Genomic DNA, 14,973 nt, shown 5'->3' with positions numbered 1-14,973 from the left:
CTCCTGCCCGGCAGAGGCCGCGTGGGGGGCGCACTGGGCCCAGAAAGACCTTGTCGTCCCAGTCCCCAGGCCAGGGTAGCTGGCGGGCGCTGGGCGGAGGCGAGGGTGGTTTGCGGGACTGGACAGCGGCCCGGAGGGTGAGTAAGGCCCTGCGGACGCAGGAGGCGCAGTGGCGGCGGGAAGGGGAGGAGGGTAATTACGCAGGGAGGCTCTCGCCACAGCACGTCCCCACAAATGAGAGGCCCCGGGCCCCAGACACCACACAACAAAGCAGGAGGCAATTATTTGGCTCCAGTGGGAGGGGACAGCCCTTTGCCGGCCCACTGCAGCCAGAGCCCGGCCTGGCGGGGGGCGCGGCGGGAGGGGGCACGGGGACTGGGCCGGGAGCGGGGACCCGAGGGACCCCCGCGAGGTGCCCTCCAGGGGGTCCCGGGCCCAGCCAACCCGGAGCCTCCCGCAAAGCCTAGGAGAGTGCAAGGCCCTTGGCTGGGCCGGGGAAGCCAGTGGGCGACTTCTGCACCCCCTCTCCAGCTGTGGCCACACAACGGGCAACCGGGAGCCTCTGGGGCAGGTGGGGGGAACCACAGACAGGCAGTGGGGCCAGGGAGATTCCAGAGCGCGGCCGGGGCCTGGGACTCACATAATTGGTATGCAAATCAGATGCAAATCTCCCCTCGCTGTCCTGAGATGAGCCCATTTGGAAGACCCCCCCCTCGGGTCTGATCAGTGGCGGCCGCAGGCCCCTCTTGCTTCCCGCCTGGTTCCCCACCCGGCCCCACAGGGGAGCCAGGAGTAAGGCCGCCAACGCCTTGGCCTTGTCTCTTTTGGGACCTTCCTGCAAAGGACTTTCCCCTCCCTCCACAGATGAAAGGGGCCAGGGTGCACATGGGGAAAGAGAGGCCTTGAGACTCGGGAAGGTACTTTCCCGCTCTACCTAACGGCCCACCTGGAGGAGGGCAGGCTCCAGAGCTCTGAGGACGGCCCAAGCTTACCAAAGTGAGTCTTTTTTTTTTTTTTTTTTTGGTACCAGAGATTGAACTCAGGACCTTGCGCTTGCGAGGCAGGTGGCAGAACCACTGAGCTAAATCTCTGGCACCAAAGTGAGTCTTAAAGTCGGTTTTCTTTTCTTTCTTTCTTTCTTTCTTTCTTTCTTTCTCTCTCTCTCTCTCTCTCTCTCTCTCTCTCTCTCTCTCTCTCTCTCTCTCTCTCTTCTTTCTTTCTCTTTTTTTAGAAAAGGTCTCACTATGTGGCCCCGGCTGGCCTCTAATTCTTGGTGATCCTCCTGCCTCAGCCTCCAGAGAGCTGGGATGACAGGTGTGCACCACCACCTCCAGCCTGAAGTCTGATTTTGTCTCAGCTTTGCCTTTAGCCTGCTGGGTGATCTTGAGCAAGTCTTTTCTCTTCTCAGAGCCTCAGTTTCTCTGAATGTCAGTTGACCATTTCTAGAAAAACCACAAAAAGGCTCTTCTGGTGTGGAGCTCTCTCCTGTGTCAGGGCCACCTGGCCTCACCCCGAGAGGCCTGACTGAGACCCATCTGTCCCCTCTTCACCCTCAGCAGCTCTCACAGGGCTCTCCCTGATCCGGGCACAGAGGATGAGCTCCAGTGCCTATCCGCCTTCCTTCATCTTCAGAATCTCACTCAAAAGTCCCTCTGGGAAGCTCTGCGCTCCTTTATGTCTGGTCCCTCCCCTCACTCGTTCCTGTTGCCCTTGTGGAGATCTTCCTGAAACGCCTATTTATTTGCTTATATGCAGTGCTGGGACTGAACCCAGGGCCTTCACACTGAGCTACATCCCCAGCCCTCTTTGAAAAACCTTTTTACCTTGAGATGGAGTCTCTCTAAGTTACTAAGTTGCCCAGGTTGGGCTTGAACTTGGCCACCCTCCTGCCTCAGCCTCCTAGAGTGCTGGGATGACAGGTGTGCAGCACTATGCCTAGCCTCCTAAGTAATTCTGAAAGTGTGTGTCCATCCTCCATTAGACTAGAGCCGTCCAAAGGCACAGTCCTGCCCGCCCCAGAGCCGCTTCCCAGGGGAGGGGAACACAGACGCTAGCCAACTCTCTGGGGTCTCCATGCACCTCTGCAAAGGAGCCACCCTGCCTTTTCCTTCCTGCCTCTGGAACCTGGGCTGGCATCTACCTCCCCCTGCTCTCCTGGCCTCAGGGCAGGCAGCTGGCCTCTGCCTTCAGTGCATTTCTGGGGTTGGCTCCCAGGCCCCCTGCTGACCCAAGGGACCCGAGAACCCTGTTCCTCCTCTTGTGCCACTCCCAGAATGCCTGGGTACTTTGCTCCCCTGTTCCCTCCCAGGCTCCTAAAGTTCACAACTGCCCTTTCCACCCTGAAGCCCCAGGCGTCACCACCCTCACTGGCCCCAGCACATTATGTTCATTTGCCTGCTCTATTTGCTGGTGCAGCCCCAGCAAATTAATGCAAATGCAAAGCAAACAGAATGCCAGCAATACTAGGCGCTTCGGGAGCACTCCATAGAGGAGTCCTTTTTCCCCTAGAGACATCCATTCAACATGCAGGGAAACTGAGGCTCAGAGAGGACAGCTAATGGCTCATACGTTCCTAGCTGGGACAGTGAATCTCATGGAAGATTTCAGAGGCCCTCACTTGTGCAACAGCTGCGCTCTCGGCTTGCCCTGCAACTTCCTGCTACCCTGGCTTTTCTTCCACACGGTTTTAGTACTTTTCTTTATGTGATTTGCCCCTTTCCTGGCTTCTTCCACTCCCTGCTCTCAGTGCAGGAGCCCTGGGGGAGGCGGTTCCTCAAGGCATCTGAGAACAGCTGAGGGTCACCTGTCCCCCTGGGAGCGCCCCATTAACCCCAACGGGCTTGTCCCCCCAGCCCGAGGTCCCATTAGATTGCTTCTGTTCTGCTCAGAGCCATGTGACCAGGAGGGTCTGGTATTCCAGTGTTACCATGCTGGCAAGAACTTGGAATCCCATGGTAGATTTGGGGTTGGGGGAGAGCACAGAGGAAGATGTGGGGTGAAAGAAGGCAGAGACACTGTCTAGGAATGCATGCAATTAAGGGACATTAACTGAACACTTAACTCTGTCCTGGGCACTGGGCTGGGTGCTCATGTAGCACAACTGGCGGTTCTCAAGCTTTTTTCGAGTTAGGGTCTGGCTATGTAGCCCAGGCTGGGCTTGAACTCACAGAGATCCTCCTGCCTCAGTCTCCTCAGTGCTGGGATTCCAGGCGTGCGCCACCACGCCCCTCTGGGTTCACTAAGTCCATGGGGCTGGGACCCTGCACTTTAGCATTTCCCTGCCCCAGCTCAGTTTGTGACTCACTTTGAAAAGCCTGACGGGATAGCCTGAAATCTAAGGGCCGACTGAAGAAGAAAGCAGGATGAGGGTCTTAGGCTCGACTCCTACAGTTTGTCTCCCCTCCAGAGCCTTGCAGGGTGAACCCCAGTGGGGAGAGGAGGTGGAGCCTCCAGCCCACACTCCCTAACCCAACTCAGGGGGCTCTTGGAGTCAGGGTCCAGGTGGAAGGGGAGGGGGCTGGAGTTTGCAGAAGTAGGGATGTGGAGCTGGAGGGAAAGGAGGGAGGCCGGCCCTCCCTGCCAGCCAGTGCCAGGGTTTGCTGCGGGGCTGCTGAGACACCTCCTCTCCCGGAAACTCCAGGCCAGACAGATAAACACAGATGGAGGGAGACTTGCTGCTTTATTTATGGGCCTGGTGGCAGGCCCTCTCCTGTCTCAGTCACTAATCTACGGGGCGGAAGAGACATCCTACCCCCTCCCTCCCGCCTAAGACTGGGGCTCAGCCAGGCTCCAGGCCTCCAGGGCAGGCGCGGCCCAAAGAGCAGCTCCCAAGGGCTGGGAGAGGGCGTCTGGGGGCCCCAGAGACCCTGAGAGGCCCCCAGACTGCCCCATGGTTCCTGGGCCATCAGGAAGCTTGGCTCTGCCCCGAGGAGGCTCACCCCATGTGCACGTCTGCGGACGGGCAGGAGAGGACACTTGTGTGCCACCTCAGGGGCCCTCTGGCCTTTGTTTGGCCTTGTGTTTTTTGTTTTTGAGATGGGGTCTCCCTATGTAGCTCAGCCTGGCCTCAAACTCACTGCAATCCTCCTGCCTCAGCCTCCCAAGTGCTGGGATGACAGGCATGCACCACCAGGCCTGACTCCTGCTTATGATTTTTGATTTATTTATTTTATCCTTATGAAAGAGAAGTTGGGCCGTTTAAGTGCCTCAGCTTGGAGAGCCCTTGAGACGGGCTGGGCCGGCCCTGGCCCCGGGCTCTCCAGAGCAGGGGTTCACTGGGACTCACTGCCACTCCTGAGGCGATGGGCCAGGCACACTTCCTTCTATCTCACACCCTCCTTAGCACCAGGTAAGGGTGTTCTGGGGACCCCTGTCAATTCTCCCCACTGCCCCAGGTGGCCGGGAAGGGCTCTCCTGCCTTTCGGGCTCTTTCTGGCCCCCACGTGCCCGTCTACAGAGGCCCTGGTCGCTGCTGTCTTGATTATCCTTGTTGAGCCAGCATCGCTGGGTGGGGAAGGAGACACAATCAGCCTGGGGTCAGAGGTCAGAGGGCACCCAGAGGGCAGGAACGGAGGAGGTCAGGGAAGGGGCAGATCTGTACCTGTCGGTGGCTTTGAGGCTGGACACTTGGAGCCTTTAAGAGATTCCCGGAGATCCGGGGATTTGGCCCTGTGGGATCAGACAGCCTGGCTCCCTGAGTCACTGTGGCCAGACCCAGACGGGGACTTGCGCACCTCACCTCTCTCTTTTCCACCGAAACAACTTTGGGTCACCCACGGGCCCGGGGGGAGCTCATCAACCCCCATCCGCCTCCCACGTGTGGGCACCCGGCCTGGCACACACTGCCAAGCCTGGGGACGGGGTGGCTTGGGACCTCTGCTCCGAGGAGGGAGTAGGCACAGTGTCAGGGTGTGTGGGGTTTAGCAGCCTCTCCCTGCTGCATCTGCTGCCAATAGCTCACCAGTCCGCCTGGCGCTCTCCGATACTGCCAGCCCCTCCAGCTCTGCCCGGGAGTCCTTTCCTCGCTGTCTGCCCCGCCGTCCCTGCCCGTGAAGCAGGGACCTGTCCATCTTCCCCTGTGGACCAGACCCTTGTGGTCAGGAACCCGCCTCCCCCTGGTCCCCAAGGGTCTGCTGGGGACCAGCTCTGAGGACAAGGACAGGAGGGGGCAGGGAGGCACATTCCCATCTCCACTCAGGCGACACCTCACAAGCAGAGCCAGCTCCTCAAAGGTACGCTGGGAGCCGCCACCTGAAACTGCCTGGTGGTCACCTGGTTTTTCCTTTTTTATTCCCTCCACCTCCTCCTCCTGCTGCTGCTGCTGTTCTCTTCCTCCTCTTCCTTCTTCCTTTTCTTCTCCCTCTTCCTCCTCTTCCTTGTTCTTATGACTTTAAATTTTATTCCTGCTTCTAATTTAAAAATTACAATTGGGGCCGGGGATTTAGCTCAGTGGTTCCCTTGCCTGTCTCGAAAGTGCAAGGTCCTGAGTTCGATCTCTGGTACCAAAAAAAAAAAATTACAATTGTAGGGTGGAGGAAGAGGGGAATGGGAATGGAAAAAGAATTAAGATACTAATTCTCCAACTCCTCATAATGAATGGAATCTTTATGTACTACAAATGTGGATTTTTTTGTTTTTGGGGGGGCTTTTTTTTTTGGTACTGGGGATAGAACTCGGGTCCTTGCACTTGTGAAACTGGGCTGGAACCACTGAGCTAAATCCCCAGCCCCAATAAAAAAGTATTTTAAAGGCCAGAGATTTAGCTCTGTCGCGCTGTGCCTGCCTCGAAAGCCCAAGGTCCTGAGTTTGATCCCCAGTGCCAAAAATTTTTAAATTACAGTCATAAGCTGGCATGGTATACACCTGTAATCCCAGCACTCAGGAGACTGAGGCAGGAGGGTTGCTGTGAGTTCGAGGCCAGCCTGGACTGCACAGCCAGACCCATTCTATCCCCCCAAACTGCAATCATATATATGTAGCAGTCGGCCTGGGGATTTAGCTCAGTGGTTTTGCCGCCTGCTGCGCAAGCACAAGGACCCGAGTTCAATCTCTAGTACCAAAAAAAAAAAAAAGAATATATATGTAGCAGTGGAGGTGACTACTGCGTAGAAGCTGAGAAGATGCTCGAGTGACTCCCCCAAGCTTTCCCCAGAGCAAGGGTTCTGCCCTCCTCCCCCATCCCACTCCCTTCACCCTTGGAGGCCAAGATGGGTGTACACGTGCGTGTGCCTGTCTGTCTTTCCCACCTTTTAAAAACCTCATGGCACTCGGCACTCCCTGCTCCTCCCCTCACCTGCCCAGCCTGCCGAGGCCCTGGCTGCCTGCCGAGTGTGGACTGCTCTGTCCCACCCAGGGTCCTTATTCGGGGCAGGCTGGGTGGGGTGGCAGTGCCTCTTCCTCCCAGCAGCCGCCACCCCTGCTACCTGCACCCCCAAACCAGGAGAAGCAGTATCGGTGTGGGAAGCAGCTGCGGGTCACCCTGAAACCGAGGTGTGACTGCCTAGGACAGGGGAGGTGGGAGTGTGCTCACACTGGGTGCTGGGTTTTGTTTGCTTTGGTTTTTTTCCAGTCCTGGGGATTGGACCCAGGGGGTTTGCACTGAGATACAACCTCAGCCTTTTTTTGTTTGTACGTTTGCTTTGTTTTGGCTTTTTTGATTTTTTTTTTGGTATAAGGGATCGAACTCGGGACCTTGCGCTTGTGAGGCAGCTGGTGGAACCACTGAGCTAATCCCTGGCCCTGTTTTTTCTTTTGTTTTTGAGACAGGGTCTCACTGTGCAGTTCAAGCTGCCCTTGAACTCACTATGTCGCTCAGGCTGGCCACACACTCTAGTGATTCTCCTGCCTCAGCCTCCCAAGTGCTGGGATGACAGGCATGTGTCACCATTCATAGGTCCAGCCCTTTTTAAATTATTTATTTATTTATTAATTTAAATTTTTTTTTTTTTTTTTTTTTGGTACTGGGGATCGAATTTAGGTCCTTGTGCTTACGCAGCAGGCAACAAAACCACTGAGCTAAACCCCCGGCCCTTTTTTTTTTTTCAATTTTGAGACAGAGTTCCATTACTTCACTAAATTGCCCAGACTAGGCTTGAACCTGGATCCTCCTGCCTCAGCCTCCCAGACTGCCTGTATCACAGATGTACACCACCGTGCCTGGTTTAAGTATTATCAGTTAACACCAGTACTTGTCCATCCCATGGGATGTGGAGGGGCCTGGCCACTGCGCCCCACTTCCATCCACCTCTGCAGCTCACCCAGGCTCTCAGACCTCAGTTTTCCTTTCTCTGCAGCCCCATGGGCAAACAGCAGTCTGTGTCTCAGCCACTGCACAAGGACGGGGAAGGCAAGAAGAATGAGAAGACGAACCTGAGGCCTCCAGGACGCAGCCTGCCCGCACCTCCCCTACCTGGGCCCTTCTGCAGCCAGCGTCACGCCCTGCTTGCTTTGCCTTCCTGGCCCCTCGACTCCTGGAGGTGATTTGGAATCCACAGTCTGGGGGGGACCACAGCATCTGCCGCCTGCGCCCAGATCCCCCCAACCTGCTGGATGGGCATCACCCTGGAACAGGGCCCACGAGATCCCTCCCTCCCAGGCCTGTTTGTTTGTTTTTTGAGACAGGCTTTCACTGTGTAGCCCAGGATGTCCCTGAGCTCCCAGTGATCCTCCTGCCTCAGCCTCCTGAGTGCTGATCCTGAGTGCTGGGATCACGGGCTTGGACCACACCCAGCTGGCCGGCCACACTCAGTCTCCAGGAGAAGCCCAGGGATGTGTCCTCATCCTGCGTTTTACAGAGGAGGTGGGGACTTTTACCCCGGCTAGTTGGGGTTGCTTCTCAACCAGAGTGCAGCCCCTTGGGCCAAAGCCACAGTCACTGTGCATGGACAGCAGTGACCCTCAGGGACAGAGCTCTCTCGGGCAGACACCGGCTCAAGGGGCCTCCAGTCTGAGGAGGAGGCTGGACCACTTTCCCCGGGGAGATGCTGGTCTGAGAGTCAGATGCCTCTGAGAAGCAGCCATTCCCTGGCTCCTGGTGGCCCCCAAAGCTCCATAAACACACGGGTCTTGCTGCCCCCCGGCCTGTCCTTGGCCTCGACAGAGATGGTTGCTCTGCCTGAACGGATACACAGACGCCCAGCCCCGTGACCCCCAGGCCTGGCTGTCGTCCCCGCAGGGAAGTCCTGGCGGCCGGAAGCAGGGCCTCCGCGGGAAGCGTCCTGGAAATCCATCCTGTCCCACTTCCTCTTCTTCCTCCCAGCCAAACTGGAGGATTATGACAGCGTGGGCAATAAAAAGTGCCTAATTGGTTGTTGTCCAGCAGGGCCTGCTCCCTGTTTCCCTGGGGGTGGGAAACCGGCTGAGTCGGTTTCACTTTCGCCATTCCCCAGTTCCCAGCGCTGGCTGGGCGCTAGCGGAAGCCTGGCACCCGTGGGAGGTGGGAACCAGCCCAGGCAGCCTCGGGGTGGGCGCCAGGGCAGAAGGCGGCTTCCCCCGACGCCCAGGGAGGTGGCAGGAGGCGGGGGCAGGCCGAGGTGACCAGGAATCCTGACGCCTGTGGCCAGTGCTGTCGCCCATGTGTGGCCCCGATGGCCAAGCTGCCTCCCGGAAGCGAGGCTCATGGAGCTGCAGTAGCAGAGGCTGGGAGGATGGAACGAGATGAGCGTGAAATCCCGCAGCGGCCACGCAGTCCACTGGCATCTCTGGCCCTGGCAGTGGGTCAGCGGAGACGGGCTGTGGTCAGCCGCACCTGCACACGGCCGGGATGGGGGAGAGTACTTCCGGGTCAGGACCTCGGGCTTCCTGTTGTCCTCTCCCGTGGCCCGGTGGGCGGGTGGGAACCAGTGCAGGGTGTTCTGTGCCCTCGCTCCAGCCCGCCTTCCCACCTTGCCTCTCACAGCAGGAAGGGCAGAGCCGGGCAGGAGTTCTGCACTTTCCCGGAACCTTCCTGCCGCCTCCGCCCGGGCCACAGCAGCTGAGCTGCCAGGCAGATGGCTCCGCCCTCTGGGGATGCCCTGCTCCCCTTGCAGCCTTCGCCCCCGTGCAATTCCACCCCTCCCCTGCCCGCCATGGCCCTGAGACACCTGCCACTGACCCCTTCTCCATGCCCGAGATTCGGGTAAGGGCCCTGGCTTCCCCGTCAGAAGGGGAAGTTAAGACGTGTTTCACTGGCTGGCTGTAGTGGCGCACACCTGTCATCCCACCACTCAGGAGGCTGAGGCAGGAGGATTGCTATGAGTCTGAGGCCAGCCTGGGCCACACAGTGAGACTCTGTCGCAAACAAACAAAACATTAAAAAATGTGTTCCCCACAGAATCCGCTGGACCATGTGAGTCATCAGTGACCCTCTGGGCCTCACCCACTGGTACCCCCATTTCCCACTCCCTGGGTTCCCTGTTTTGCTCCAGGAAAGCATCAGTCATTGGGCTGCCTGCCACCTCTGACTGCCCCTGGGGGCTTGGCACACGGACAGCCACCTGTCTCAGGAGGCACAGGTGGAAGTTGACAGGTAGTGAGGACCACAGCCTTGGACCCACAGAGCCTCCCCAGGGCCGGAAGCTGGAACCCAGGGTCCCCACCCAGCCAGGTGGCACCAGACGTGGGCAGAGGCAGCCCCTGCCAGGCTGGTGTCCCTCTCAGAAGCCTCTGGCTTCCTGTCCTTGCCACCGCCCTGTGTGTGTGGGGGGGTGATCCGTGCAGGTGGGGGCGTCGTGGGAGGGACTAGGGGCTCGAAGATGGATGGGCTGGACTTTTACAGGCCGGGGAGAGGGCGGGGCAGGAGCCGCACAGCCTGGTGGAGGCGAAGCACAAATGCGTAAAACCTCCCGACATAAAAGTAGCGGACCCCCCACCCCCCACCCCGCCTGTGGGTGGTGAGAGATTTACTACTGGCTCTTGCACAAAGCCTGCAGGGACACCTCAGCCAGCACAACTCCCCAGTGAGCCCTTCACCTTTCTCCTCTAGGAAAGAAATTACTCATCAATGGAACAGGTTGGAGCTGCCAGCTTGATGGTTATCGCTGTGGGATCCCGCCCTGCCCCATGGAGACAGGGGCTTCCCGCTTCCTCCTCCATCTCCCACCTCAGGGAGAGGAGGAGGCAGAGGGGCAACTCCCTCCCCTGCAGCTCAAGGGGGGGCACTTGCTTCCTGCAGTGGGGACAGGTGTGGGGGGGCTCCTTTTTCAGACAAGATCTTTCTAAGTCATGAAATTGCCCATGCTGGGCTCAAACTTTCGATCCTCCCGCCTCAGCGTCCCATATTTAGGAAATACTTTGGGAGTGTATATGTGGGGTATCCCTCTTACCTGAGGGGAGACAGAGATGGCAAAAGGAGGACATGGAGACACAGGAAGTCCCCATGAGTGGAAAGGCCGAGGTGGGACCCTGACGAATAGAAGGTGCCCAACCCAGCCTCTTACCCACAGCTCTTGTCCAACCAAACTCGTCTGTCAGTTTCTTCCTGATCAGACCGGACTCCTTCCCAACCCTGGAAAGACTGTGCCCACAGGGGAAGCCCAAGTCCCCTGTCCTCCATTTGGATACAGAAGCCCTGGACCTCAGGGAAGTGGCAGCGGGCTGCATGGGAACCACTTAAAAGGGTCCCTGAGATCGGGTGAGGCCCAAGCGGGCAGGGCCCTGTGGCCAACGATGGTGATGCTGTGCACTCAGGCCAGGCCTGAGCCTCCCCCGCTGCAGCCACCCGAGAGGGCGCGGCTGGCACAGAGCCACCTGAGTAATGTCTCAGGTGCCCAGCCAAGTGGGCACAGGCTTGCCCACCGCCAGGCCCCACCCTGCATGGTCAGTAACCCTGTCCAGCGATGGGCCAGGGTGGTACGGGGACAGTGGGGACAGGAGAGAGGGTCATGGCAGGAATGGAAGGAGCCGGAGGAGGAGGAGGAGGAGGAGGAGGAGGAGGAGGAGGAGGAGGAAGGCAAGGGAGGGAGAAGGCTTCGCTCTGGTGGCCCCAGCTCCCACCGCCAGCTCTGACTCCAGGGCTGGTCAGGACCTGCCTGCAGCCTGCCCTTCTTGCCGGCAGCCCAGGGAAAATTACTCTCCTGCTGCTGCTTTTTATTTTTTGAAGCCAGATCAAAGGTGGGACCCAGCTGGGAGCCCTAGTAAAATCCCAGCCATGTGGAGCCTGGGAGTTTCAGAGGTGAAACTGGGAGCTGGGGGAGGGCTGGCCAGGGGTCAGAGGCCCAGAGCGTGGCAACAAGTGGCAGGGTGGCCTGAAGGCTCCGGTCAGGCCTGTGGCCTCTTCGGTGGGCACTGCTGTCCCTGACACAGGGAGACACCTGTGAGCTCCCCAGCTCCGATGTCCAAACCAACTGGAAGAGTCTTTCCAGGCCAGCATTTTTTTTTTTTTTGTGGCATGGGGATCGAACTCAGGACCTTGAGCTTGCAAGGCAGGCCTGGTGCCACTGAGCTAAATCCCCAGCCCTAGGCCAGCATTCTTAACAGAAACCAAATGCTGTTTGGTTTCACTGTCCCCTTTGGTCACCTGCTCCAGTGCCATACTTTTTACTTTGGTTTTCTGACACAGGGTCTTGATATGTAGTCCACACAGGCTAGAACACTCTGCAATCCTCCTGCCTCAGCCTCCTGAATGCTGGGATTATAGGCTGCACCACCACGCCTGGCAGCACATGACTTTTCTTGCTAGGTGTTACCCTTGCCATCTCCAATACTGTGGCACCAGAGAGGTTAGTAGGGCTTTCGGGGGGAACAGGTGGCTGGCACCAGAACGGTATATCCTAGCTGCGTGTGGTGGTACACACCTGTCACCCCAGCACTCAGGAGGCTGAGGTAGGGTTGTCACAAGTTCAAGGCCAGCCTGGGCTACATAGTAAGACCTTGCCTCAAAAAAAAAACAAAAAAAAAACCCAAAGGCATATCCTTGTGGCACCGTAAGGTCCTGGCTGAGATGCGGGCCAGGCAGCCTTGGGGGTGCCATGAGCACCTGGACTTAGGGGACTGGAGGGACACAGTGCCAGCCTACTCATTCTGCTGTCGCTGGTGCACTGTGTGACCTCAGCCAACTCCCTGTCACAGAGCCTGGGTCTCCCCTGGCCATAAAACATGGGGTTAATTGTCCCCCCTAGGGAGGTGGGAGAGTTAATTGGGCCATGGCTCTGAAGAGGTGATCTATAAATACAAGGCATCATTAGAGGGTAGTTCACAGCCCTTCTGGGGCCCCCATGTTGTTATTAATGCAATCACTGTTATTGTTCCCCCTCACCCACTGCCCCCACTTCCCGAGTCTGTCAGCTGGGCCCTACTCTAGGGCCTCATTGGCCTCTGTGACGGCACAGGCTTTACCCTCCGGGGCTGAGGCCACCCTCCGAGGGCTGGTGTCCAACCAGGTGTGGCTTTGAAAGAATTCAGGGCCTAGAAGGGAGAGAGAGCCATGGAGAGGGGCCGAGCCTGCCTTTGTCCCTAAGTATGATTCCAGTAGTCCAGGCTGGCCTTGAACTCGGTGATCCTCCTGCCTCAGCTTCCTGAGTGCTGGAATGACAGGCGTGCACCTCCACGCCCAGCCACTGTGGGAAGCCTGACTCCAAGGAGCAGAGTGGACAGCCTTGTGGAGCTGCGTCTGGGTTGGCAGAGGGTGGAGAGGGACAGAGCACAGCAGGGCCCCAGTCCCGACCCGTGAGAGTCTCCCGGTGTTGAACACCGGGCCGCGCTCTGGGAATGCTGTGGGCGCCCCCTGGCGGTGACACGCGAAAGCAGGGGGCCGGGATCCAGATTCAGCCCTAATGGCTCCACCCCTGGTCTCTGTCCTTCCTTGCCAGGCCCCGAAGACCCCAGCCCCGGCCAGAACCAGAAAAGGAGGAGGGAGAACCCTGCAGAACGTCCTTGCCAGAAGGTTCTGTGGCAGTTGGTGGCGGCCACTGGCCTGGGCAAAGCAGTGGGCACAGGAAAGGAGCAGGGTGCGGTCAGGCCCGGCCCGCCGGGCAGGGCAGGCAGGGGGCAGGGGATCGCGGTCCCAGCTTCTGCCACTTCTCATGGCTCAGACGCCTGGGGCAGCCTGGGTCACTGAGATCCCAGGAGGCAAGCAAAAGTGACGCCTGCACCCTGGGTCTGTGTCCCTGGGATCCTTCTCAAGCCTGCGCAGGAGAGGACAGGGATGGCTTGGAAAGTCTTCCCTGGAGGCAGAGGGAACAGGCGTCCAAACAAAAGACCAGACCGCAGGAGTGAAGGGGAGACGCAGAGGCTCCTGGGAAATCCTTAAGCCAAAGAAGCCATCTTTGGAGGGCTCAGGTGGCTGGGCATGGGGGCACACGCCTGTGATCCCAGCACTCAGGATGCTGAGGCAGGAGGATCGAGGCGAGTTCGAGGCCAGCCTTAAGAGGTAGACACGGAAGAAGTGAAGTGGTGGTGGAGGGAGCTGGCCCTGAAAGAGAAGGGGTAACAGAAATATTAAAAGGACACTCACTCAGACAACAAACATTTACTGTGCACCCACTACCATCAGACAGTGTGCTGGGAATGGAAGGTGCAAGGGTGGAGAAGGCAAACCTGGGAGTGGTGGTGCACATTTGTAATCCCAGCTACCTGGGAAGACGAGGCAGGAGGATCTCAAGTCTGAAGCCAGTTTGGGCAACTCAGTGAGAAGGTGTCTCAAAATAAAAAGAGCTGGGGACATAGCTCAGAGGTAAAGTACTCACCTAGTACTTTTTAGTGGTGGAGGATGAGTCAAGCTGCAGGTTAGAAATGGGGAGAAAGTGACAGCTGGAAGAGGAGGAGCCCGATGCATCGAGGGCCCTGGAGGAAGATGGCAGAAGCAGCTGCTGGAAGCGCACAGGCTTCTGGCTGTGGTGAGCCAGAACAGGAAGACCATGGCAGGTAGGGTGGGGTGGGACACCAGGAAGGGGCGGGGCTGGGAAAGCAGTAGGCCAGGGTGTCGGGCAACTCAGAGCCTGTCCCCGATGGCCTTTTTCATTGGACGCCTGGCTTCCCCCGGGGACTCCCTTCCTGGGATGGGACAAAGACTTCCAAATGTGTTGAAAGCCCCAGGCCTGATGGCGCATTCCTGTAATCCCAGCACTCAGGAGGCTGAGGCAGGAGGATCGCTGGAAGTTCAAGGCCAGCCTACATAGCCAGACCCAGTCTTGAAAAACAAAACAACACAATAAATAATAATAAAGGGCAAAACCATTCCAATGATTCCAAACCCCTGGTGAGGTCCTCCAAGCCCTCACCCTGTCCCTCTACCCCCATGGGCACACTACTGTCTTCACGACGGGGCCCCTGGAGTCAGAGCAGTGACCACCAGCTTCTGTCCCAGAAGAGGTCTGGCAGTGGCCCAGCAGGATATGCCACCCCCCCCCCAAGTCCCTGCACCCCCGAGGCAGCTGAGTCACAGAACCCAGGTAGAATCCTTGGCTGACAATGAAGCAATCTGAATTTGAAAACTGGCCCACAACAGAATGTTTGGTCCATATAAACAAGCCCCGTGTAGATGCAACTCCATGCAAATATTGGGTTTTTAACACTTCCTGGCTTCAATCTCACGGCAGCTCAGTCTTTTTTTTTTAGTACCGGGGATCAAACTCGGGTCCTTGCGCTTGCACAGCAGGTGGCGAAACCACTGAGCTAAATCCCCAGCCCTGCAGCTCAGTCTTAGGGGAGTCAGAAGTGGGACGTAGGGTGGAGCCCTTTGCAGGTGCCAAGAAGGGTGTAGGACAGCACAGAGGGCCGTGCTTGGCTAGGCAGGGTAAGGTCTTGAAGGATGCATAGGAGTTTACCAGGAGAAAGGAAGGGTAGGTTAGGAAGAGAACCAGTGAAGTCCTTCAGGGAATGTGAATTTTCTTTGAGGGAAAATGCTAGGACATATAGAAAATTTGGGTAGAGGGAGATAAAGCATGAGATACACAAAAGGGTGTAGAGGACCTTGTTTGCTGAGTAATGACTTTGGGCTTCATCCAAGGGCACAGGGATCCCGAGAAGGGTCTTATCCATGAGTGACACCCCTTAGAG

The 14,973-nt window shown here is 57.8% G+C and overlaps 2 long non-coding RNA genes across 2 annotated transcripts in view; one reads left to right on the top strand and one right to left on the bottom strand.

The window, feature by feature from the left end:
• On the top strand, nucleotides 1-8,309 carry LOC147821038 (uncharacterized). The gene is made up of 3 exons (XR_015447816.1): nucleotides 1-137; nucleotides 865-996; nucleotides 7,293-8,309. It is a non-coding gene; the product is annotated as an uncharacterized LOC147821038 (long non-coding RNA).
• A 111-nt stretch (nucleotides 8,310-8,420) lies between these two features.
• Nucleotides 8,421-14,973, bottom strand: part of LOC147821037 (uncharacterized) — a 36,993-nt gene continuing 30,440 nt past the window's right edge. The window contains exon 5 of the long non-coding RNA XR_015447814.1: nucleotides 8,421-13,387. This is a non-coding gene — a long non-coding RNA (uncharacterized LOC147821037). The remainder of the gene's footprint in view (nucleotides 13,388-14,973) is intronic.

The sequence above is a fragment of the Heterocephalus glaber genome, unplaced genomic scaffold (genome assembly GCF_053883595.1).
Source record: "Heterocephalus glaber isolate CG9 unplaced genomic scaffold, H.glaber_assembly_v1.0 deba00001773, whole genome shotgun sequence".
In the NCBI taxonomy this organism is placed as follows: Eukaryota; Metazoa; Chordata; class Mammalia; order Rodentia; family Bathyergidae; genus Heterocephalus; species Heterocephalus glaber.
Note: the sequence above shows the minus strand (reverse complement) of the source record. Positions and strands in the feature narration are given on the sequence as shown.